Source organism: Chinchilla lanigera, unplaced genomic scaffold (assembly GCF_000276665.1).
Source record: "Chinchilla lanigera isolate Chin_1 unplaced genomic scaffold, ChiLan1.0 scaffold00006, whole genome shotgun sequence".
NCBI lineage: Eukaryota > Metazoa > Chordata > Mammalia > Rodentia > Chinchillidae > Chinchilla > Chinchilla lanigera.
Genome location: NW_004955407.1, coordinates 20,837,984 through 20,864,243, shown reverse-complemented (window position 1 = coordinate 20,864,243; position 26,260 = coordinate 20,837,984). Strand labels below are relative to the sequence as shown.

The following is a 26,260-nucleotide window of genomic DNA, read 5'->3' as shown; positions in this document are numbered from 1 at the left end:
TTTCTGATGACTTCTAGCTGTTGGTGATATAAGAGCTACTTACTAGAGACTTTAAGTAGTTTAGCTTGGTAAGCATTTACATGATTGAAATGATTCTTGTTATTACACATTTTTATTTAAAAAACCAAGACTTCTTGAATTTGAGGTAGCCGGAAATAGTGTTGTTGGACACAATCATATTTAACCATGGCATTATATTTCTGGTGCATTATATTATATAAACATAACCATATTTATCTATTTATAGAAAATAAATACCAAATTTATTTTGATAAATATCTAATGTGCCTAAATATCAAATAAATAGCAGTTCCTTGAAGAGGTATCTTTTTCAACCAGTTTGGTTGAATTTCTGGTATTTACAGTTAAAATGAACTCATAACCATGTATACATTTTAGCATTTAGGATTCTCATTTTACACATTTTATTTTGCTGCACAGCTCTGCAAGATGAGAAGATATATTTGTAGCTAATTTTATACTTGTCTTAGGCATAATAGAGGCATTATTTTATTTCTTCTTTCTTCAATATAATCTATCTTTGTAAGCTGTTTTTTTTAGTTTTGTTTTCTGTGTTATAGATTTTGAAATGCATATTTTGAAACAAAATATATCCAGAGTAAAACTTCTAATTAAGTTTTGATTACAGGTTATCCATTACATTGAGTCCCTGGGAACAAAATGTAAAGCAATATTTCCAAAAACTGTTATTGTTTAATAATTTCTAAAATGAATTTTCCTCAAGAATAGCTTCTAGTATTTTGCCAAGACTTTCTTAAGGGAGAAGAACACAATATTCAAAGAAAACTGAACATTTTCTTTAAGCAAACACATCTAGGCAAATTGTATGTTATATATGAAGAAAAAATTGTAATTGCTGATTCAAGTGGACATTAAATTCTGTTCAAAGCATTTGTTGTGTTTAAATTTAAACTTCATTAAAATTTGTCATTTCTGCTTTTTACAAATGAACTACCAACAATAATGCAAGGGGGGAAATGATAATCCTAAGCTTTTACTTAGGGTCTTCTCTAATATATTTTATTTTGGCAATCTACAAAAGCTAAATAATGTGTGCTATTTTACAAAGTGAGTGCAGGAGGAAAACTGTGTACATTAACATGATGCCATTTTCACAAATTGCTAACATTCTTTTCAACAGTCCTCAGCAATATATTGTAAGGGCCCAGGATAACACCAGCATGTCAGTGTAGCCAGAAAAGGAAGCATTTTTCATGATCGTTATTGCTGTTCCCTTAAGTATCTGAGTCAATTGCCTATATTGAGTTATTTACTGTTATTAATATAGTTTGATAGCATTTGAAACAAAGCAGAAACATGTAGCAACAAAACATTAAGAATAGATATACATTTGGTTGCATCTAAAAATATTTAAAATAACCTTTCCCTACATGTTATAAAATAATCTATTACTTAAGCAAAAATATGTGTTTGTTATGATGTATATCTTGTGTCTTGTTTCTTTATTTTTTTTACCCACAAAATGATTTATGGAGTTTTCTGGGACAATTCCATATTACATAATTTAATGATTTACTTATGTGTTTAGTATCCTTAAAGCTAATAAGAATAATTCTTTGGTCCAGGTTAATAATCTAAATGGATTTATGCTATTCCACCATAAGGCCCATAACAATATATCGACATTATTGCTAATTGGTAATGCAGTGTCTAAAATTTTTAAAGTTTCTAGACTATGTGGATTACTCCATAGATATTTACTTGATAAGCTTATAATACCTTGAAGTCATATGAATTTGTAAATATAAAAGTAAAAATTTAATTTCTTCTAATGCATTTATTTAAAAACTACTTTAACATTAATAAAGCCTTCCATATTATGCAATGTGATGAATGATTCCAGTTTGCTTAAAATTGTCTCCATTGATAGGAAGAAATACTAGAATACTCTGTTTTTCCTTTGTTTTCAAATCCAAGTCACATGATTTTTGGATATTACACATGGCTTTGTCACTATAATAATGCTGAGTTGGATTGCTAAGTTGAATAGTGAATTTAAAAAAGGAATTAAAGGTCAATTGAATTGTCCCCTTTAAGATTTTAAATTTCTTGAGGTTTCCATTACTAAATATTTCTGTGTTCTTTTAATGATTCAAGGCTGAAGGTCATGCGTGGCAAACACGTAAATACTTTTCCATATGTACATATAAGAAAACATACGGAGTAAGTAGCATACTATGCTATTTATTTCCTTTCCAAATCCACACTTCTCATCATTATGCCCCGGAAAGAGAACAGCAACAAGTGTTTGCTCACTGACAACAAGGTGTGTTTGACCTCTGAAGAGCAGAAACAGGGGAGGAAGCCAGAAAGTTGGGAGAGCCTGAAGTTGCTTCATTCCTGCCTGGCTGAAAACACTGTCTTCCTTTAGTTCCCAAATGAGATCAACAACTACTTTGAGTGAGAGTAGCCAAGGGCATTTCTGCACTGTAAATAGTGGCATAAGGGAAGGACAAGGTTAGGGAATAATTCTCCTTTGTTTTCTGTGTGACCACAACTTAGTCCTCAGTACACTGAGAGAAGGTTTGCGTGGAGAAAACTTGCAAAGGGAGTGATATTTAAAAAGAAAAGAGAATGGGTTTCCTTGTTATATGGAATAGATAGAAATAGATGGTTTGATGCCTAGCAAAGGAAAGTGCTATGCTCGAAATAAGAGAAAATAAAGGAATTGTATAAGCATAGACTGATGAAGACAGAAGATGCACTGTTAATTATCAGCAAAGAACTGCACTGAAATATTTAGAGAATTTTGCACAAACAAATGGCCCTCTTGATCTAAAGAGGGTTGCATTAGATAAGACATAAAACTAATGTGTCTTTATCCATTCAGGGAGTTGAAATGCTTACCGAGTCAAACAAATACATATCCTACAACATCTCTTAAAAATGTCTGAGAGGTAAAAGAAAGATTGACTCTGGAGAATGCATCAGCAGTTTGGTGGTGAAGGGCCATAGCAAAGTACATTGAATGTTCTCTCTAACCCTAACCCTCATTCTCAAGGGCTCATTTTATGTGTACACCAGTGCCCAGTAAGTGTTTGAGTTGCAGGGTAGTGCCAGTGGGGACATAGTTGGTTATTCAGTTTTCCTGTATGAAGCTCTTGGCACCACTGAAGTAATGGAATGAGCTACAAAGCGGTACTTCATGGTAAGGGCAATGGAGAAAATGGTGAAGGGGGGGTCTGCCAGAGCTGAATGGGCATACCAGAGAAGAGGAGGGAAATCATAGCGGCTCAGTAGAGCAATGAGGGTTTCTACTGGGGAGATGTTCTACAGGAGCTGGACAGACACAAAACCGCAAAGCCAGCAAGTAAATTTGAAGAAAGTGAGGATGTCCCACCCAGGTAGTCAGAGACTTGCTTTATCTTAAAACTATGAAAAAGATAAAGATCCAAAGAGAGCTCTTTCATCACATTTGAAGACAGTTCTAAATCCTGCACTTTCTGGAAGGGAAATTCAAACAGATAGACTATTATGCAGCTATTTAAAGGTGTAATGTTGAAAACTGTGTGAAATGCTTTGGGTAGAAGAAATAATATGTAGTATTGATGAAAGGAAGCACCTTGTGGTAGAGAGCATATGGATTCTTAGATATCTGTGAGCCTCTAGAAGTGGGGAAATGGCCTGTATAAGAACAGCTTCTGAACTCTTGAGAAAGTGGTTAGACATAGTAAGTATGAGTAAGCATATCATCAGTTCTATGAGACACTTCATACTGATGCCACTGTGAGTGATTCAGATGAAAAATGGCTCTGTCTACACTATTTTTGCAATGAAAAGAGGTGGTGCACTGAAATGATGATCAAATTCCAAAGCATTGCAAGTCATGGAGCACACATTGCCAAGTTAGGGTGGCAGGCAGTGAATAGGACACAGACCATAAAACCAATGCTCAGCAGTGTTACTGCTATTGCGGAAGCCCTGGAGACTGGAATTTAAAGTGCTGCAAATGTGAGCAGTGGTTTCATGGGGGTAGTATGCAATGCCTGAAAATTCAGTGCTGTAAGAATGTTGGTGCATGCCTGTAATCCCAGCACATGGTAGGCTGAGGCAGGATGATCCCCAATGTTTGAGGCCAGCCTGAACTACATAGTAAGTTCAAAAATTAGCCTGTAGTACACAGCAAGACCCTGTCTCAAAAATACTAAAAAATAAAAATAGAAAAACGTGCTATTTGGAAGTCAGTTTTATACATTTGCCTTATCTTCATTTCAGGAGAAGAATGCCTCAAATGTCTAACATTACAGTGGGTAGACAGGACACACCTATACCTTTGCAACCTAAGTGTTATTTAGGAGAATAAATACTTTGATTCTGAATTTGAGCTTGTAGCATATATTAATGGAAATTGAGATAAACTGCACCCTGGAGAGCTGGCAGACACACCAAAATCTGAAAGATATGAGCACTTTCTGGAGACGTTAATTACAAGACCATATTTATGTCTGGGAAAGAAATAAAGAAGAAGCATTTGTTTGGATTGTAAATTCCTTCTCTTCCAAATATAGCTTTCAAAGCAGAGAGAGAAACTGAAAGAACATAAATTTAAAATTTAAGGCAGAAATGCATCCATACCTATATCTGATCCAAGAGCGCTTCATCTGTGGTAGCTGTCAGATCATCAGCTGTCACCAGATTAGAGCTCAGTATTTTCAAAAGGCATCCTTAGAACCTTGGGCCTACATAGAAATAAATTACAAATGGAATAAAAAGACAAAATTAAACAAAAATGTTTTTAGGACTACATACAAGAAAAATGATTCTAAAAATTGTTGAGCCACTTTTGGATAAGGAATCAGTGCCTGAGAATTCTGTTTTGGATTTACCTTGTTCCATAAGGTAAATATAAAGTAATATGGGAACTACACTTTTATCTTGTACTTCAGGTATGGATTTCATTATTTCCAGTAGAAAGAAATAAAAATATATCTTGTCTAGCATTTGCAGACATTATAGCTTACTTAATGTCACGGTTTGTGTCTAGATGTCCCCCTAAAACTTCATGTAGTCACAGGGTGAGCTTCTAGAATTTATGATTGACTCATGGTCCAATGCTGGGATTGTGGGTGTGAGTGCTACACCCACCCTGGATGAGTAGTTTTTATACAGTATAAGGCAGGGAAAGAGGTTTGCTCGCTGCCCCTCCTCCCATTTTGCTTTTGCTGTTTTTCATGAACTGTTGGCCTCTGCCATGTGCCACTCTACCTTGGAGCCAACCGAGTATGGAATGAAACTTCCACAAACTGTGAGCTAAATAAACGTTTCCTTCCTTAATTTTGGGTGTCCGGTATTTTGTTCCAGTAATGAGAGAAAAATAACTAAGACACTTGACTTCAGCAAAAATTCCCATAGGCAAACCTTACCCTAGTGCAATACCACATTTACAGAGAAGAGGTCATCTTCCAAGAAGAGCATCCAGACCCATAGAAGTCAGCAGTCATAACTCAGTTGTTTGAAACTCTGTTACTAGTTATTTTAAGCTGCAGATACAACAGCATGTGGCTCCTCTGGTGACACTTGACAGAAAGGTGCAGTACCTTGAGAACGGGAAAAAGCAGCTGCATCCTGCCAGTAGAATGGAACCTTACTTTCACTGCTCTCATTCTCTGTAGGCACAGTGGAAAGCCCTAAATGAGTCTGGGTTTTATTACCTTTCTTTAAGAACAATAACGAATTCACAAAGCCTGTGATACTAGCCTTAGCATGTATTTGTCAGTGTTATGATATGCTCATAAAAAGATATTGTTTAAAAATCCAGAGACTTAATTTATTAAATCATAAGATTTTAGAAAGTTTCCAGGATAAAATATTCAAAGTCATTGAAACCATGCATGGTGTGAGATAATTGTTTAACTCTTCTATTGAGTCAGTGATTAGCGGTTGTCAGAGGAAACAGATCATTTAGATAATGCAAATATTTAGAGAATCATTATCTGTATTGTTACCCCGAAGTGTTGGAAAACATTTAATTCAATTTTTCCAGATTTCATAAAGTCCACTGTATATAATGCCTACTGAAAGATGGTAAAAAGATTGAAATTTTCTTTCAAGCAAAATATAAAGACATGTGTGTGTGTGTGTGTTCATGTGTGTGTGATTATGTGACCCATGGAACACAAATTATGGGAATAGGCACCTTTGGAGTTTATGTCTTATAACTATTTTTTCAGGAATTGTTACAGTGTTCACACAGCAGCATTTCTTTTCAGCCTTTTATTGGTTCTGCTTCTTGCTCTGTACTAAGAGAAATATGTCAAGCAAGTGTAGTGTGTACTGAAGAAGATTGTTAACAATAGTGTTCATGGGCTGTTAGAAAGATTTCCACTTTCGATTCTTGTAACAGCTGTTCGGTACTTAAAACAAATTCAAATGATATCCACATTATTTCTTAGCAGAAGTAACTTTTTCAAATTTTCATGGCACATTATGATTTCAAGTGTCTCTCAGGTTTAACGATAAGTCTGTCGGAGTCAGGTGAAGATTCCTGAAACATCTCTAGTAACTATTAATCATATTTGAACAAATGTAGTATGAACAAAATATTTTATTGCAAAGGAAAAAATGTTTCTGAATGCAGAATCATAAGCCTTAGACAAACATTCAGTACACCCTCTTGCCACAAAGACGTGGATTAATAAAGAAACTTTTCCTTCTTTCTCAAATAAAACATTAGAATGCTCCTGGTATCCTCCTGCACTATTATGATGGTTGTGTTACAGCAATTCTTTTCATGTTTACAAATTAAAAAGATGTTTCTGATGTTATCTGATTGTATTCTGGGTAGTTTTTCCCTCCACTACCTCTCTCCCCTCTTCTCCCTCCTTTTCACTTCTCATTTCTCCCCTCCTTCCTTTCCTCCGCTGAACATGCACATAGTGAAAGGCTTACATATGAAGCAGAGAACTTTAAGCTGACTACACTTACTGTCTAGGTCTTTAGTTTGATATTTATGGGATATTGTCTCAGTTCATGAACTTAACTCTTTCCGTGATTCTGGTCCCAGAGATAGATGACATAGATGATATAGATATAGGAATAGATGCCAGATAGATATAGATATAGATAGATATAGATGGCCATAATAATTATATATTTTAATATATGTTGTAACAATATTATGTAAACGTTTACCTTTTACAAGAAAATATATTATTTTAGAAGAAAGAAAGACTAAAAGAAGAGAGGGAGAGAAATGGAGTAAGAGAAAGGAGCAGAGAAGAGAGAGAGAAGGAGGGAGAGAGAAGGGGAGAGAAGGAGGATGGGAGGGAAGAGGGGAAGGAGGTGGAGAGAGGGAGGTAGAGAGAGCAAGGAGAGGGAGGGAGGGGGATGAATCTATTCTCAGCATATACCTCATCATTATGCAGTTTAGCAATATCAAAATATACTGGGGGGCATCAAAAACTTCAGTCTCTAGACAGTTGCTGGTTTCATTTTCTGTACAAAGGTCAGCAGGATCAGCACATTGGAACACTGATGTTTTAGTGGAGCTAAAGTTCAGTTCTGAAAGTGGAAAAATATGTGATACCGCTATTCAAAGCTCATTGGATACAAAATAGTCTATTTTATGCAGGAGAAGCTTAGCTGTTTTGCTCTACTTGCAATATAAACAGATTGAAAACTCTTATTCACTTTAGGAGCCCCAAGCCAATGGTTATTTTTATCTCAAACCAGGCCCACAGAAAAACCACTAATAATGCTTGGTCATATATAGTCAAATATTTGACTATATTACCAGGTCAAATTAGCATATAAAACTGAATTTTATACACATGTAAATATAATATGACCTGAATAGTCTGAATACTCTTTTTATCCTTGAGAGCACAGAGCAATATAATGAAAGAGGTCCAAGTATTTCAACTATTACTTGAAGGATTTGCAAATGATTCACACATCTATGGCCCCACTCAAATAAAATACCTATATGTTGAATGTTAACATCCCAGGTGATGGTACAGGCAGTAAAAACCTTTGGCAGGTGATTTAGGTGTGACACTGGTGTCTTTATGAAAATATTTAGGTCCATTATAAAACAGTGTTTCAGTGGTTCAATACAGCAAAAAGATACTATCCATGAGGTAGATGTAGGCTGTTATAGTTTAGATTCAGAATGTTTCCTAAAAGTCTTATGTACTCAGATATGGATGTTTTGGAAGGTGATTGAATCATTGAAAAATTAAAAATCAGTTGATCAGTAAACTGATGAATTTAAACTGAATGTATTATTGGCTTTAAGATCTAATTAAAATATACTGGGCATTGGGAATGTAATTTGGAGGAGTATGTCTCTCTCCCTGGATTATCTGCTTGCTATCTGCTTCCTAGTGGCCATGGGATAAGCACTTGTCCTCCACTCATACCCCTACCATGCCATTTCTGCTTTGGATCCAGTCACTGTTAAAAAAAAAAATTCTAAAAATTATTATCTAAAATAAACCTTAACTCCTTTAATTCTGGGTGTTGAGTGTGATTTTCCAGAGGTAAAAAAAAGTGACTAAGTCAGGTTTTGGTGCCAGTTAAGTAAGATCACTGTTATGCATGTACATGCCCATATGGTAAGGAAGAATTTCCCTTAATTTTCAAGGAGAGCTTGAAAATTTTAGAGATTTGGTCTAGCAAAGACTTAGAGTACAGTAAGCCAAGCTTGATGGGAGATTCTTTTCAAATCTTAGAAGACCAGAATTCTGATAGAAAAGCAACAAGTAAGTGCCAGCCTTGGGCTGTTCACTTGGGAATAAAGACAATATAGGTGGACTCCAGACCATATGTTTTATGCTGTGGGAAATATTTGTCTATATTTTGCCAATGTTCTAAAACTTTGTGATAGACTGAAATGATGGGCAGCAGATTAACTAGTCTGAAACAGGAAATTTAAGACAGCCTAATATTTAGGCTGTGGCCTGTTACTTCCTGCTGCTTTTAGAGAGATTCATAGTGAGAATCAGGAACAAATGTAATGTGAAACATTCGCAATCTCAACACAAAGGGAGTACATGGAAAGATGGTGCCAAGGATGGTGTGGTTTTTTGCAGTGATTTGCATGAAAAGGAAGATAAGTAACTTGCATCAGGACAATACAACATCTACTTTCCAGGTCTTTCAGGAATCAGCAAAATCCCATCATTTACATGCTCAAGGGTACTGAACTTTAAAGATTTATTTGAGAAAAGAACCCCTTAGGCCTCTGCTAGAGAAGGGTCATGTATGGAATGGATTCATCATGACTTATTTCACAGTGCTCAACCATTCAGGCAATCATTCACAGACCTCTTCATCCATGATCCATTAGGGCCAGACTATCACTTCAGCAAGCAATTGTTCTTGGCATCATCAATATGGTGCTGGTTTTACAGGATCACAGAGTAAAGACGTTGGGTGGTCTATGAAGTTTTCACTCAGATTTCAGAAGAAGGCCTGAGAGGTCACATAGTGAATATGCCTATGAAAGGCCCATTAGTGAAACTGTGAAAGTGAAGCCATGAGTGTGATGGAGAAATTAGAAAGTTGCACAAATCAGGAATATGGAATATTTCTTGAAGAAAGTTCTGGGGAGTGAGAATGTTCATTCCAAGATAGATTCTAGGAGGACTATAACTGGTAATGACCTAAGGTTGGAGTGACCTAAGCTCATTGAAATGCACATCACTCCACAACTTACCTCACATGTTGGACACAAATACACCAGATGTAAAATTTCCAGTTCTGGGCAAAGCTTGCTCTGGTGCCAGTCCACTATAGCACTCTATTTCTCCCTTTCAGGATGGAAATGTTTAACCTGTGCCTTTGAATGCTGGTAGTGTTTAACTTTCATTTGGATTATTGCATGTCTTAGGCCTAAGAATTTTCTTGCATTTCAGAAGAGAGTTCAGACTTCTTCAGATTGAATAGGAGAAGGAACTAATAGTTTACCTATTAACCCACATAGTTCTTGGTGCTGTTTGGTATTGCTGCATGTATCATATATAGTTTTATTTTTAAATCTCAATCTATTATAGGATTTCAGAATGCTTTCAATATAGTACGAGGCTTAACATTCATCTCTAGTGATGTCAAGATGTAGAGGTAAGCCTTTCACTTAAAACAAAAGGAAAAACAGTAAAATCAAAAGGAAAGAAACCTTAATGTCTTTTTTTTTTGTTTTGTTTTTCTCCGGTACCAGGAACCGAACTCATGACCTTGCCAGGCAGGCGCTTTGCTGCTGAGCTAAATCCCCAGCCCCAAAACCTTAATGTCTTCATTGGATACATTAAAAGCAAGATAAGAACACAAAATTCTAAAGCTTGACCAAGTTAGTGGATATCAGCACATTACAGTAACATTGATTTATAGAACCTCTATATGGTTTAGCCCAAGCAACAAATTTTAAAGTAATCAAATTCACAAAGTCTGAATGAATGAAATTAAATGAATAATGAAAGAAAATATTCAAAAATGAGGAAATACTAAAAAATGAAATTAGCAATGGAATAGTTCAAATACTAGCAAAATATATCAAGGAATATCAGAAGAGAAAAATATCTCTTTTCTCTCAGAGAAAGAATAATGGATTAACCTTTCTTTACTGTAATATAAATGTTGATAATATAGTGAAAGATTTAGGCAAGAGAGCCCAGTGAAAAAAATATATGAAAACATTTTATTTATAAACAGTAATATATTTACAAACAATATAACATATAAAAAAACATTTATAAAAGCACAATTTTTGAGAAAATCATTTGTATCCATTTTTGTATTATTCAAATAAAGAATTCTTTAAATGTCAATGCCTGAGTTGGGAACACTTAGACTGAATAAAGTTTATAAAGATGACATTGATAAAATTGCTGATTAAATCATGATTCATTTAGAAAGAATGTTTGATAAGTGCATTATTTGTAATAGATATTACATTAATATAGCCATTATAATACACAGCTTAATATATCTCATCTTCCAAGTATACCATTATAAATGAAATACAAAAATAAGAGAAGGAAAGGAGAACAGAAAAACTCAAAATAATGCATGAATGAAATTGTTACATAAATTTTTGTTATTTAATTTAGAATTTAAAATCAGAAAACATATTTTTGTCTCCAAATTCTTGTTGAAGATAATTTTAATTATACTAATTCTTTTAAAATCTTTTATTGATATATTCTTATGCAAATGTATTGCCAACAAAAGTGCATTTGCTTCTAAAATGTATGCTTCTAATATTATTACATTTATCTAAAAATATCGGCATTTATTTTGATTTTATCATATATAAGAATTTGTGTGATATTTAAGTTTGTCTGATTAACTTGTTTCACCTAATATTATGATCTCAAGTTGCATACATTTTCCTGCAATGACATAAATTAATCCTTCTTTATAGTAGATGAGTACTCCTTTATGTATTAGTCCATATTTTCTTTATTCACCATTTATTGATGGCTATATATGATATTTCTAAGATTTAGCTGTTATGATATGTAGTACTGCTATAAAGATGGGTATTCATATATCACTGTGATAAGATATGAAGACACAAAGAAGGGGAATAACTCGGACTTTAAGGATTCCTAGTTTTAATTTTTTGAAGAATCTCTATACTGATTTTCATAGTAAGTGTAGTATTTCACATTCTCAGCAACAATGTAGAAAAGTGTCTTTCACCCTGTAACCTCACTAGCATTTGTTATTGTTTGATTTTTAGATGATAGGTATTCTTTCTGTAGTTAGATGGAACATTGATCTTAATTTGCATTTCTCAAGTGGCTACAGATGTTAAGATTTTTTTCAAGTATTTATTAGTCACATATTTCTTCCTTGGAGAACTGTTTATTTTTTTCAGTTGCCCACTTTTTGACTGAGTTTTATATTTGCAGGGATAATATCAGTTTCTTTTAAATTCTACATATTAGTCCTCTGTTAAAGGAACAGATAGGAAAACTTTTGCATTTTGTATTGTCTCTTAATTGTATTGATTATTTCCTTTGATGAGGAGAAGCTTTGAAATTAATCCCATTTGTTTATTTTTATGCTATTTCTTCTGCAATTTGGATTCTGTTCAGAAAGTCCTTGACAACACCAATGACATCAAGCATATTTTCTAGTTTATCTTCCCAAATAATCATCTTTCTGTTTTAAGGTTTTAAGAAGTTAATATTATATATTTGATATATTTTGAATTTATTTCAGTACATATTGATAGATATTTATAGATAGCCAGTTTTCCCAACAGCATTTGTTAAAGAGCTTATCTTTCCACTAGCAAATGCTTTCAGTTTCTTTTTTTTTTTTTCTTTTTTTTTTTTCCAGTACCAGGAATCAAACTCATGACCTTGCGCTTGCCAAGCAGGCGCTGTGCCACTGAGCTAAATGCCCAGCCCCGCTTTCAGCTACTTTATCAAAGATGATTTAATCTGCCTAAGGTTGTTTCTTCATCTTCCATTCTGTTGGTTTATGTGTCTATTTTTGGGCCAGTACCAGACATTTTTATCATGGTAGCTTTGTAGTATAAGTTGAAATCCATGAGTGTGATATCGCCTGCTTTGCTCAACAGAATTGCTTTTGCTATAATGGCATTCTTCTGTCTCTTTACAAATTTTAGGCTAATTTTATCTTTATTCTATGAGAAATATTATTCATATTATAATATAGACTGCATTAAATCTATAACTCACTTTTGGTAGTATGGCCATTTTGACAATGTCGGTTCTGTCTATTAAAGATCAAGGGATGTCTTTCCTCATTTTCAGATATCCATTTTATTTTCCTGTTTCACATTGTTATAAATTTTATTGCAGAGATCTTTAACTTCCTGGCTTAGGTTAATTCTCAAGTACTTAAGTTTTTTTGATGTTATTATGATTAGTGTTGATTTTCTAATTTCCTTATTGATGGCTTCGTTACCGGTGTACAGGAGAAGTACTAGTATTTTCATACTGATTTTGTACCCTACCATGCTGCAGTAACCACAGGCTGTGTGCAGGATGAAAGGGGTTACTCAGAGATAAATTTGTTTTAATCACTGACAGACTCAGGGGGGCTATTTCTCAACCAAGTGCACCCAGTCATTAGGGAGATCCTGGGAAAAGAAAAAAGCCCGGATGCCAGTGAACTCTCTGGCTTTTATTGAGAATCTTAGTGTAAGAGAAAAAAGAAAAGGAGGAGAAAAAAGCATTTCAGGCCAGGAACTCTCTCAAGCATAGGCAGTTTTTCTTGGAAGAAGGGGAGGACCAATGGCCAGACCCAACATGTTTTGTTTGTGTTGTGTCTAAACTTCTTGTTTAACCATTCCATTTCCACACAGCTTTACTTTCATGGTCTTGATGGATAGAATATTTCTTTTTGAATTATATGTGTCTTTCATATGCCTCAAGCCATTTGATTTTGTTTTTTGATCAAGTCTGCAAATTTGTCTTTTAATTGTGAAGCTGAGCTTTATCGCTGAAAAGTATTTACTTATCTTTGACATTGCATTATTTTCCTATAGTTGATCTCTATTTTTCCTTTTCTGCTGACACTCTGATTGACATATTTATTCCTTGGGAATATTTTGGAGTACTAGTTTTGTGTTCATGAGTTTCATAAGATATTCTCTTTCAAGGAAAGTCCATATTTCTCCAACAATTTGGAAGATAATTTTCAAAAATATATTAGTCTGAGGTGGAAGTTACTTTCTTTTTGGGCTAGAAACAGTTCACTCCAAGCTCTCTCACATTTGAAGTTTATGTTGGAAAAAATCTATAATTGTAATGGGTTTAGCTTTATAAGTGATATTTTGTCGTTGTTGTTTCTCTCTGACAGCTTTTAAGAGTGTATCCTTGTGTTGAACTTGTGGGATTTTGACTGTTTTGCAGAGAATATTATTTTTTTATTTTTTTTATATTAAAGAGAGTAGTAAATGAGAAACAAACAAACCAACAAATAGAACAGTAGCAGCATACCAGTATCACAGATATAAACATATCAAAGCAAGAACATTCAAAGTGATACAAAGTCTCAAGGCAAAATAATATGAATCAACAGTGATTGTTACATTACATAGCGCTATCCTCAACTTCATCTTCAGATTACCAGATGTAAGAATGAAAGATTGCTCACACTATTATAGGGAATAAGAAAATAATTCTTTGATAAAACAGTAGAGATAATACAGAGTTTCACTAGACAAGATGGTAGGAGTTCACCATCTTGTAATTCCATTGCATATTGTTACCTTTAAATCAGTTGCTCAGACCACCAGGCACAAGCATGCATGACTGATCAGAACATAAGAAGCAAGTATTATCCTGATACCTAAACCAGAGAAAGATCCAACCAAAAATATGGAACTATAGGCCAATCTCCTTAATGAATAGAGATGCAAAAATTCTCAATAAAGTCCTAGCAAACAGAATACAATGTCATCAAGAAGATTATACACCATGACCAAGTGGGATTCATACCAGGAATGCAGGGATGGTTCAATATATGCAAATCAATTAATGTAATACACCATGTCGATAGAACTAAGGACAAAAATCACATGATCATCTCCATTGATGCAGAAAAAGCATTAGAAAGTCCAACACTTATTAATGATGAAAACCCTACAGAAAATAGGAATAGATGGCCTTTACCTCAAGCTGATCACAGCCATCTATGATAAACCAACAGCTAACATTATACTAAATGGTCAAAAATTGAAAGCTTTCACTTTAAAATCAGGAATAAGACAAGAATGTCCACTGTCACCACTCCTATTCAATATAGTTCTGGAAATATTGGCTAGAGCAATTAGACAAGACAGAGAAATAAAAGCAATGAGGATAGGTAAGGAAGAAGTGAAATTATCTTTATTCGCAGATGACATGATACTTTACATAGAAGACCCCCAAAACTCCACCAAAAGGCTCATGGATTTAACAACCAAATTCAGCAGCTTAGCTGGATACAAAGTTAACACTCAAAACTCAGTAGCATTCCTGTACACGAGAAAATTATTTAGACTTCTATATGCCTCAGTATGTTTATGTGGAATTATTTCCCAATACTTGGAAAGTTTTCTACTATAATTTCTATAAATAGATTTTTATTCCAGTGTGGTACTCTCTAATGTTCTCCTACTCCAATTAATTTTAGGTTAGTCTTATTAGCTTCATCTAGTAGGTGTTGGGTGAATTTTCCTTGATTTCTTGTTTTTAAGGGGCCTCTGAGAATATTATCCTATGCTTCTGATCAGTCCTCAAGGTCTGACTTGTTCTCCTCACAGGGGTTATTTCTACTATTTCTACATTCAGAAGAATTCTTTATCTGAGTACCTTGGTACCTTTTCACAGACCCTATTTTTTGGTAATTTCGACATTCATGTTTTGGGTAGTTCTGCTTAGCCCTTCGAATTTTTTATTTGACTCTTCATTAACCACATTGGTTCATGTGTTCCTTAGTTCCACTACATTTATTTACATTGTGTTTGAAGTCACTGATTTTCTTTGCCTTCATCATTTTTTAAAGGTCAAGCATTTGATGTCCTATTTTCTCTCCATCAGTGCCCCTTTAATTTGCTTTTAGGAGTTGGGAGTCCTTGGAAACATTTTTTGTTTCCTTACTTTTTAATGTCCCGACTTCTGCATGGGTGTTGAAGGTTAAAATCAAACAGAGTAGAGTGCAGGCGGCCCTCGGACCTCTTCTACCACCATTTTAAATCTAACTCCATACAAGCTCCACTGCCGCCAGCGAGCAGGGCCGCACGCCTGCTCACCCCTACTGACAGCTCCGCCACCATGGAGGACACGAACGGTGTAGCAATATAGAGGAGTTCGCAGAGGGGTCCAAGATCAACCCGAGCAAGAACCAGCAGGATGATGGTAAAATGTTTATTGGAGGCTTGAGCTGTGATAAAAGCAAGAAAGATCTTACTGAGTACTTGTTTCGATTTGAGGAAGTTGTAGACTGCACAATTTAAACAGACTCAGTCACTGGAAGATCAAGAGGATTTGGATTTATGCTTTTCAAAGATGCCGCTAGTCATGATAAGGTTTTGGAATTAAAAGAACACAAACTGGATGGCAAGTCGACAGACCCCAAAAGGGCCAAAACTTTAAAAGGGAAAGAACCCCCTAAAGGGGTATTTGTGAGTGGATTGAGCCAGATATTTTTGAAGAACAAATTAAAGACTATTTTGGAGCTTTTGAAGAGATTGAAAATATAGAACTTCCAATGGATACAAAAACAAATGAAAGGAGAGGATTTTGTTTCATCACATATACAGATGAAGAGCCAGTCAAGAAACTGTTAGAAAGCAAATACCATCACACTGGTTCCGGGAAGTGTGAAATCAAAGGTGCACAACCCAAAGAGGTGTATCGGCAGCAACAGCAACAACAGAAAGGAGGAGGAGGCTCTGCACCTGGTGGACGAGGTGGTACTAGGGGTTGTGGTTGAGGTCAGGGCCAAAACTGGAACCAAGGATTTAATAACTATTGTGATCAAGGATATAGAAATTACAGCAGTGCCTACGGTGGTGATCAAAACTATAGTGACTATGGAGGATATGATCATGCCAGGTACAACTATGAGAACTATAGACAAGGCCAGGGATATGCAGGCTACAGTGGTCAACAGAACACTTATAGCAAGTCATCTGGAGGAGGTGGCAATCCTCAAAGTAATTACCAGCCATACTAAAGAAGAAGATATTAGGGAAAACAGGAGATGCTTAAAACATCTTCCAGGACAACACCGAAGACTGGTGTTCTGTTGCTCTAATGATTACTTTATAAAAGGCTTTCTAGTGTACAAGACACAACTCTGTCCAACTGTATATAGCTGCCATCAGTTTTCTTTGCTTTTACTCTGTCCTTTGCTGTGTGTTATGACTCTGTGGATTTGTGCTTATACAAATTTTATTTGTGTGATTTCTCATTTTAAACCTATAATAAATGCTTCCTTATGTGATTGTTAAAAAAAATCAAATAGAGTGAAGACATTGTGCCTTTGGAATAAAGGTCTCTTAGGTGTTGTTTCCTAGTGAAGTAATCTTGGTTTTAGTTTTGAAGAGCTACTTTCTGTAATTAATATGTTAATGAAGGGGCCGTGACTCATATTGCTTCTGGCTGACTCTGATCTCAGTGTGTTATTTTCTCACGGGCTTGAACCACTAGCGGTATATACATGACTGTCTCATCAGGTGGCATGAGACATTCCCAGTGAATGGTTCCAGCCACCCTGTGAGGCAGTCATGCTTTTACCAGCAGGGGCGAAGTTGTGGAGAACATGTTCAACCTAGTGAATTTAACTGGGATTGTACCAAGTCACTGTGTTGTTGGACTCTCAACACATAATTTTGTTAAGAGTTGCCACAAGGTGGTCATAAGTGGTACCATTTAAGTAAAAGCACTGGTCTAGTTGTATTTTCTTTTGCATGTATATACAGGCATCTGCTGTAAAAATGTGGCATATGACCAGGTGTGGTGGCACTTGCCTGTAATCTCAGCAATAACAAGGCTGAGGCAGGAGTACCGCTCCAAATTTTGAGGGCAGCCTAGTGTACCTACTGAGTTCCAGACCAGCCTGAACTACATGGTGAAATCTTGAGAGACAGAGAGAGAGACAGAGAGAGAGACAGAGAAAGAGAGAGGAAATGTGGCATGCAGTGTGTATAGTATGGAGAAGAACAGAGGGAAGGAAAGGTGATAGGAAAATGGAAAATAGTCATAAAAAAAGAATATGAAATAAAAGAGTTAAATCAATTAGAGAAGAAAGGTGATGAGAGAGCAAAATAAAGGTAAAAAAAACCCTTAAAATAAAATAAAAGTATTTGTAAGGTAGCAATAATTAAAGGACAAAACCTCAGGGGAACCCAGAACCTACAAACAAGTGAGGAAACAAACAAGCAAACAAATCAAACCCACCAGCTGCTGTATCACACAGCCAGAGCTGGAGTTGTGCTGACTGCAGGCAGTCAAGCCATGTTCCCCCTGTGAACTGCTTCACTCGGTTTTCTGGGAGTGATGAGGGCTATCAATCCTTCAGGACCAGCCACTGACTTCAAGCTAAGCTTTGGGTGTGGCCAACTGCAGATTTTGTCTCTGTCCCAAGATCCAATCACTGGAATTAATCTGAGAAGATCTGTTGTAATTGGTCCAACATGTGGTTTCCTGTCAACTTCTGCCAGTGACCTCTCATTGCTGCTATCTTCACTACAAGGAAAGTTTTACAGTAATTTCTGTGCTCTTCATCTCTGGACCTTTTGAGGGTTTATCACCAGACATTCTTCTTCTTTTTGGTAGCATCATTTACTCAGCTTCCTCATTACCTCTCAATATGCCTTTATAAAAATTAAGTGCTTATAAAAAAGAGACAGGAACTATCCCAATCTGATAATTAAGAATGTAGATTACAGCAGAAAGCCAATCATTCACCGTTTTAGAAGGAGAACCTGTTTACAAGAATTGGCCAGACTCAGTATGAAAACAATTTAATGTACTTATGACTATCTGCAATCTGTGACTCAACTGTACCATCTGGACTAATTCTTCTGTGACACTAAATCAATATCCCAAGCCAAGTTAGACTCACAGTGCATTTTTTTAATGTGGATTTTAAAATTTGTACTATGTGCGTTCTCAGAAAAATTGAGGATTTGAATAAATATTAGCAACCTACATATTTGTTCTTATAACCATAGCTTAAGAATTTCTCTTCCCTGGAGTTGCCAGGGATTGTTTTATCATGCAGATTTATTACAGGTTAAGCCCTAGAACCATCTTCGCTCAAGTCTCAACATCCCAGGAGGACAGGACCAGAACTCAAGGCCAGTACTGCGTGTCCACATATATTAAATGAGGCCCAAGTGCTAAAAAGTAAGTTGATCTAACTGAAAATAACTTTTGCACCACACAAAGAATGTATGTACTCTGTACTGTCATTAGAAGTTGGTTATGGTGCAGTAACTGCTCTCACGTCATCCTGAGTATGAGTGTTAGACTGGAAGAACTAGCTGGATTCAAGTCTGACATTTTCATGTGAAAGAATGTGAGATCATAATTAAAAAATATATAAAACAGAAATCCTGGGACACCATTAATGTGAATTTTTTCTCTATTTTCTTTCTTCTCCTTTTATTTGAAATACTGGAGATTAAACCCAGGGTTTTCAACTTCATGAATGTATCTATCATCTATCTATCTATATGTCATCTATCTATCTATCTATCTATCCACATACAGATATATATATATATATATATAAAAATGTGTGTGATCTAAAAATATAAACAATATTTAAATTTTCTAAAAAAATATTGCATTAAAGGAAAAATTACCAGTATTCCTCCTCAAAATATTTTCTCCTCCTTCAAGTGCATAATCAGTCATTCTTGCCACCTTCTGAGGCAGTTCTGGGAGTCTTCTTTCTTGAACATCTTTAGTTGCATTGTCATAGTGGCCTCAGTATTCTCAGGCTATGCAAAACTTTTACCTTCCACAGTCATGATGGTGGAAAGCCAGAAGTTGCACGGTACCACATCTAGCCAATAAGATAGATGTGGATACACCATAATATTGCTAGGAGCCTGCCTCTCTGTTGGGTGGCATTTGGCAACAACATGCATTGTATTTTCTTTAATCATACATCATAAAGACACTCATGAAAGAGGACTTCTAGAACTGCTTCAGAAAGTGACATTAACACTAAGTGCTTTAGAAGTTAGAGGAGTTTTAAGAAATTAATGCCAATGTGACTTTTACTGTGAATTTTACTTTTAATGTATATGGTATTTGTGCATTCACAAAAGAGAACTCGAACAAAATTGGCATTTCATAAAATATAGTACAAATTTTAAAACTTAGAATGCTTAGTTTACTTCCTCAGAAGTACAGCTTAATTTGCTCTAAATGAATGTTGTAAATATCTTGTCTCATTTTCATTTCCAGTATTTATGTGCCTACCCTTGAAGATACATGCTTTACCTTGTTACTAACTTTCCTGGTTTGAAATTTGTAATGGATTTGCTTTCTAAACATATATTCTAACATTTTTCAAGTGTTGTTGCATCTGCAAACAATTCTAGGTACTTAAGATATCTTGAGTTGTACATATTTATAAATGGCAAGTACTGAACTTTGCTTGGTCTTGGGTTCAGGCAAGGAGTTGCATTATTTTATGGCCACTATTATCTTTTTTTTTCCTGAATGCAAATTTTAGAAATTATCCAAAACCGTATTTCTGGAAAGCAAATATCACTGAATTCTAAACACGGCGAAAAGGTGAGCAGCTGGTGAAACTTGAAATTTCAGTCCAGCGGAAGCCCAGGAATGGGCCCTGGTTAACTGTAATTTGTCACCTGTAGGGAAATAGAATGAAATTTACTCGATGGGTGGTAATAGGAGGCAAGTTCATTGCACAAAGCCAGGTGTTGGCATGCGATTCCTCAGTAAATAAAAAGAAGCCAAAAAATTATTCTAGGACTCACTGCCTAGGCATTCAGTTTACCTAAAGCTGCAGTTTGAGAGACTGCTGAGGAAACCGGATGAGCCCAATAACAAAGTCTGAAGAGAAGCTGCCTTTGCACTACTGAATAAGTTTGTGATATCCACAGTTTGGTGCTGGGGCAGAAATGCCAAATCATTGTTATCTGGTCAGGTACTGGATTAACATATCTTTTGTGAGATTTGAGATTTGACTTATGCCTAAATTAAATATTTGTCATAATGTAAATATATCATAATTTCAAGGTGACGTAGTAAATGAAGGAAATATTTCATCAGCAAATGTTTAAGCATATAATTGATCATGATTCCATTCCATACCAAAGTGTTCATCACGTATTGGAAAGTATTATATTATGTGACTTTGAATTAATTACCAATATTTAAAAATTTTTAATTTTAAAAAACTGATTAAGTTTTGTAAGATTTCTATGTACGTTATAAACTCAGCCTACCAAATTCAGATTTTAATACCAGGAGCAGTCTATAGAAGAGAAAATATTGGACAGACCTAATTACATTATTTTCAGTATTTCAGGCAAATTAATTCTTGGAATGTACTTTAGAGGAAAAATACAACTTTGTTTCAGAGATTATTAGAAGGAGCAAACTGCAATAATAAAATTAGGAAAGCTTTACTGCATAATCTTTTCATTTATTAAATTTATCCCATTGTTTGCTATTTTCCTTCAAAATATTTTAATTGGTAAGTTGACATTTTGCCAATAAATATCTTACCAAAAGTAGATAAAAAACAAAACAAAAAGTTACTCAAATACAAATATTATATCTAAAGTTACATAAATAAGCTTTTGAAATAAATTTTTAAAGACAGAAAATACTGCAGGAGAAACAAAATAATTAAATTTTCTTGCAAGTAATTTTGAAACCAACCAATCACTGACAATCTTCTTGTGATTCATGAGTCAACTGTATAATATCATGAAAATATAAGGCCGTCTCCTACCAATGAAAACAACAAACAGTTCAATAGAAAATTTATGTTATGTTTAAATAAGAATTTCAGAAATGAAAAAGAAACATTGGGGTAAAATTTTGAGAATGCTACAAAATAAAGTTGATGAGTTAAAAGTACTAAAATATTTAATTGTGTTTGATAAAGTAAGTATAATTTGAAAAAAATTCATAAATCCAGAGCATGCCATAATGAAAAGAACACTTGCATTCAGTTAATGTTTTTTGGGGATTTTTGTTTGGTTTGGTTTGGTTTGGTTTGGTTTGGTTTGGTTTGGTTTTTGAGACAAGGTTTCCTTGTGTAGCTCAGGCTCACCCTGAACTCACAGCAATCCTGCCTCAGCCTCCCTAGTGCTGGGATTATAGTGTACAACATTTTAATATATATTGGAAATATAATTTTATCTTTGCAGATAATCAGTTTTTTCATATTCAGTACTAGACTTAAATAATATTTCAAAACAATGTCTAAGGAAATGAAAAAATAGCAGACAGAAGGATGAGATTTGCACCACATGCAGAGATTTTCCACTTTCTTGAAGAGCCAGGAACTCCAGGGTTTTAATGGTACATAACTACAATAGCATTTTCTTGTGCTTCTGATAGTTACATCTACCCAATTAAAGCTTTTAAATTAAAATTTGGAAAAAAATAAAAAGGGAAGTTCAAAGCACTTACTACAAAAAAGTAATTTTAAAATTGTCCATTTGTATGTTTAAAAAATATTTCCTCAGGGATACCATATAGGACTATGCTTGTTACATTTTTGCCAGAAATTTTAAAATTTAACAAGGACTAAAAATCACATAGTTATTTAAAAGCAAGTCAAGAAATTTATTTCATCTTCATGACATTATTAAGATTTCTTTACATTATTCTACCTGTTCTAGAGATGCAGGTGGGTGGAGAATGGAGGATGATATGCTACTTTTCTTCAGTATTAAGACAGTAATAGTAAACATTTAGTAATTTAGTAAACATTCACTATTTTATAAATTTTGTTTTATTATTCAATAAAATGTATTTCATTTTGTTGAATACTGCTGGGTTCACTTAACTAGGCTCAAATATGGAGGGTTGTGTACCCTCTTATCTTGTTTTTTATTCTCCATTTCAGTAATGAAGATTTAACAGTTTCCTTTATGCTCTTTGCCACTACAGCCATTTATGGCACTTGAAGCAACAGCAAGGAAGTAACGCTATTTCAGCTCAGACAACAACTGTTCTCATTCTGGAAATGTTAACAGTGAGAGTCCTTCAGCGGCAAGCCCACACGGATTCCTTCTTTATTATGACACCAATACACTCTCGATAGAGAAAAATGACCTGTATTTTATATATTTTAAAAGGTCTATTTCAGATGCTTTTGATTCCATGCTGGGCTCTCTAGCATAGATTTTCTTTCCAATTCTCATAGCTGTCCTGTCTTGGCATTTGTTGCACAAACAAAAATGCAAGGATTATTTACATTACATTCTAAAAACTAACACAACTAATGAAAACAACCAGGCATTTTTTATTTATGTTTTTGTAATTTTGTACATGACTATGCTGTTTATGACATAACCCTGTCAATATGGTTATGAGGGCTACTTTTGTCTTATGTTTTAATTTCACGTGCATACATAATATGTTTGGACTCCATTATTTATGTTTATATTTTAAATTTTTTTGAGTACTACCATTTTAATAAAAGTAAACCTTGTACAAATGCCATGAAATACATGTCAAAATATTTACTTTCTAGAGATTAGTCACTCAAAACATACTGTATGTAGTACACTGAGATGGTTATGAATTTACCTTATTGCATATAGTCAAATACTTTATTCTCATGTTTTGATTTCTTTAAAGACCACAGTTTCACAATTTCGTTGTTTGTGGAATCAGAAAACTTTGATCACAGAAGTTAAGAGTGCAGTGGTATAAGCAGAGGCAGGGGGAAGTAGCTGGGAAGGTAGGAGAATTTGGATCAGTGGGTTCTAAATTACAGTTAGATAGGAATAAGAAGTCCCGGTATGCACAGCTGTGTATGGGTAGCAGTTGGACTACATATCTAAAAGAGATAGAAGACAGGGTTTTGAATGTTTTCACCATAAAGAAACAAAAAATACTTGAGGAGAAAGATGTTTCTTTTGATTTAAACATATCATAGAATACTCCATAAATATATGTTTACTTCACATTTATTAATATTAATAATGTACAAATTATCTATAAATTTATATTGTTAGGTAATAAAAAATTAGGTATTTTTAAAAAGTATGTCAATAGGCAAAATATAATAAAATCTATCTATCTCTCTTATATCTTCAATTAAGATAGACCTAGTAATGATTCTTTCTTCCCTTTCATAAATGTTGTCTTTCCTGGTTCCCTGTTTTCTCATCCCTAAAGAGATTCCTTAGGACTTGGTGATGAGATGGGGAGAAATTTGTTAGCAGGTTCGCTTACCCTGTGGAGGACCCCACACCACCTTCCCTCAGATGCAGGTGTGACTGTACTAACTGCGAGCAGTGGAGGCTGTTGAAAGGTGACTGTCCTATTGGCTTTCAGTACAATTAGTGAGTCTGGCTGAGGCTCTGTATTATCTTCATGAAAGCAGGCAGTGGATGGCAGATGAGCAGTTTTTGTCATCAAGAGCCATGGCTGAGCTCACGTACATGAGCTATGATACATACCATGGGGTTCTTTGATATGAGATAACATCTCCTCTGAAGGCTTCATGACTACAGAGAAAAATTCCTTCCCAGAATTGGTATAAAGCAGATCACTCCTTAACTGCAACCTAAACCACAACCTCTGGCTGCTCCTGTCCCTTCTGCAAGAATGCTTTGTTTCCTCTGCTCTAAGCCTTGCCTGCCTTGCAACTTCTCTGCCGTATCCAGTCACAATCTCACCATTTTCCTCAATAAGTAAACACCAAGCTTCTGGGGGCCTTATGGCCTTTTGTTCCCGCAAACAACTGGTCATCCCAGTCCCCTGCTGCACCTCTACTTTATCTCTTGTTCCTTTTTCCTATCATGCACCATAGCACTTGGCAGGAGAGGGGAGTCCACTGCAGGGGTCTCCAATATTACATGATGTATCTTTAATTCTAAGACACACAGTTATTCAAAAACATTAAGGCCAGTTGCATTCTTGGTAATCAGAATTCAATTTCTAGGAGCTAACCAGATACACAGTTTCACACCAGGAAAGTCCATTGATCAAAATGAAAATTGCACCATGCATAAAATTCTCACTTGGACTATTTTCCACAATCACGGCACCCTTATATTCTGGCCACCTGGTACCAACTCATCACTCAATGCTTACTGGAGCAAAATAAACCAATGCTATCTTGAAAACTTAGTATGAGCCCAGGAAAATCAGAGGTTGGGTTGTTCTTTGGACTACCTCTGATCAAAGCCAGGCATCAACCCCACCTGAGTTTTATTCTTTCAAGATTTCTCGTTGTTATTCCGGTTTTTTTTTTCTTAATTGATTGACAGGTTCAGTGGCTTTGAGACTTTCCATGTATTATCAAGTAATTTTATAAAAGCTTATTAATTTTGTCTTCAAAAGTATTTTGTACTTCCACATAACAAAATGAATTTTATTTAGTTCTTCAAACTTGGCCTACTTGCTGGTCTTCTTTTCCTGAAATCTCTCCTCCTTCTCTATTATTTATTTGACTCCTACAGTAATCTTGACAACACCAGTTATTTTTATGTCATCTCAACTTACTTCAGTACATGGACTTTTATTGTGAGGAAAATAAACATAAAATATCCCCTTTTCTGAAATGCTTTCTCTTGTACACAGATGTTCACCTGCTTTCCCATTTTCTCATTTTCCTTTTCATTGCTCTCCTCCTTCTCATCTATGAATGAGAAGAGTTAATTCTGTAATACTGACTTTCCAATTTCAGTGGCTGAACACACATGTAGATTATTTCACACTCATGTAAGTGACTTGAGCGTTCACTGAACCATTTTTATTAAGTAGACGTATCATGCAATCAACCATCATGGCATTTAGCTTTGTGGTCTTTGCTACCAGTGCAAAGATGGGAAGACTCAGAGGGCAACGTTATGGAGGGCCCTAGAAATGTTCCCAAACAAAAGCTAGGAATTATGGATATACTCAACTTCCAGGGAGACTAGGCAATAGCTTACTCTTGGTGTGGATCAAAGAATAAGAAGAATATGTTACCTATAAACACATTGGATTTCTACCAGAATTCTGTGTCCTATTTTTCTCTGCATAAAATAGCCTTCCCATGAAATCTCCCTTGATCCTCTTCTGCTCTCTTTCAAGATATCAATTTATCTCTTTCATCACACTTTCTTGATACTTGTAATAGATTAAAATTATTCCCTATTCTATCATCTCTAATATATTAGATTATTCCTACATCAAGAAGTAAATTTTGGTCAATCTTTAAGCCATGAAATCATTGAGTATAGTTTCACATAGAAAGTATTCAAGAAAAACTTTCTTGGGTTGGCAATTTCATTATTAACTGTTCTGTCCACACCAGAATTAGTCAGGCATATCAGAGAGATAGTTGCTCCAACTAATTATTTTTATGTGTTTGTTAATGTGAAAATAATTAGTAAATGACAACAAATATTCAATGCATTCTGAACAAAAATAATCTCTTAATTATAATATGTTTTTCTCTCAAAACTGGCTACTAAACATTTTATAAGGCACTTAAAAATCCCCATTCCTTCTTGATCCAGTTTTTTAATTAGTTCCTGTCACTTTTGTTTTCTTCAGTTAATTTAACTCTCAACATATTGTGGCAATTA

The 26,260-nt window shown here is 34.9% G+C and overlaps 2 pseudogenes; both read left to right on the top strand.

Annotated features, from left to right (window-relative positions):
* Positions 1-2,260: 2,260 nt before the first annotated feature.
* Positions 2,261-4,753, top strand: LOC102007194 (annotated as a pseudogene).
* A 45-nt stretch (positions 4,754-4,798) lies between these two features.
* On the top strand, positions 4,799-16,683 carry LOC102006876 (annotated as a pseudogene).
* Positions 16,684-26,260: the final 9,577 nt, after the last annotated feature.